A 1606-nucleotide genomic window follows, 5' to 3' on the forward strand; every position below is an offset into this window, starting at 1 on the left:
CCCGTCCGCAGTGAGTGCCAGTGTCCTTCAAAAGATGCCTGTCATTCCTCAAGCCCGTAATTCCTGATTAATCCCATCAGAAAGGTCCGTTCAGCAACAACAACAACATGGTCCACATGATGTCTCTGAAAAGACATCATACACTGACTACAGAGAGACTTTTCTGCATTTGTGATTTTACAGGAACCTAAAGAGGAAATGCGCGCTCAGGTGTGTCTCTGCGCGTTAATGAACAACCTGGTCTGAGGGAAAAACCTTCATCGATCTAGTTTCTGCTTTATGTGTGATGAGAGATGACGTCTACTGACCAATGAACTTCAAGAAGGTCCATCAGCTGCTGCCTACTTTGAATTCAATACTAACATCTCAGAAAAAATCCCAAATATACTTCAACCCTCCTGATTTCAAACAGCCGACAAGTTGTTTCTGCACTCTCAAAAATGCAGGGTTGTTCTAACCCAAATTTGGGTCAAATATGGACAAACCCAGCCGTTTTGGTTACATTTTTTAATTCCATTTTTAACCCAACAGTGGGGTTTGCCGATATTTGACCCAAATTTGGGTTAAACCACCCAGCATTTTTTAGATTTTATATATATATATATATATATATATATATATATAGAGAGAGAGAGAGAGAGAGAGAGAGAGAGAGAGAGAGAGAGAGAGAGAGAGAGAGAGAGAGAGAGAGAGAGAGAGAGAGAGAGAGATTTCTGCAGCTCACAGAATGTGCTGGAAGGTCTGAGCGGTTCGTAACTGTTCTGGAGGACCTTGGGCCAAAGGTCCTTCGGGGCTGTAAAGCATGAAACCAAATGTGTGGCAGAAATAGATTGTGTGTTGTAAACGCTGACAGATTGCGGCCTGTAAATCTGCTCATAAAAAATCTCTTTTCAGAATCAGGAATGAGTGTTTACAGACGGATGAGAGATCTGGGTGTGATGTCCATGAGAAAACGGGTCCCAGATCAAGTTAAGTTTTAGTTTTAAGTCAAGATTTAGTTCCCCTAAAGAGTTGGAGAACCTCTGAAGTTCAGTTTAACTGTTCATTATTTTTTAAGTTAGATTGTTAAATTGTATTATTTTTCATTCAAATAAAAGTTCCCCTAACTGAAGAATTACCGCTAAACTGCTTCAAACCTGACGACTGATTACAACAAATAAAGTGATAAGTGTTCTTAAGCCACTGGTGCTGTGCATTCAATATACATTTGCTAACTTTACATCAAATAAGTGACTTTTGCATTATGTCTAATATTTATTACACAGCAAACGAACCAATCAGAAGATGGACCATTTTCTTTGTTCAGTCTCACCAGATTGAGTTTATTCAGGTATAAGCATTGGAGTAAAACTCACTAAATCATTCATTCATATCAAATCAAGCATTCTAAACAACTTTAGTTTTTATTTTTGCATTATTTTGATGTTATTTGGCCGAAGAGTCTGACCTGACTAGGAAGGTGCCTATATTTCAGCATATGATTTTTGATCTAAAATGTTACTAGTAACCAAACAAATAAGCACTAGTTCTATTTTTTTCTTAACAAGTTAATTAAATAGTAAAAAATTAAATAGTCACTCACTATTGGAATAAGTACTAGTATCTA

This window comes from Scardinius erythrophthalmus (assembly GCF_964197995.2).
Source record: "Scardinius erythrophthalmus genome assembly, chromosome: 1".
Lineage (NCBI taxonomy): Eukaryota > Metazoa > Chordata > Actinopteri > Cypriniformes > Leuciscidae > Scardinius > Scardinius erythrophthalmus.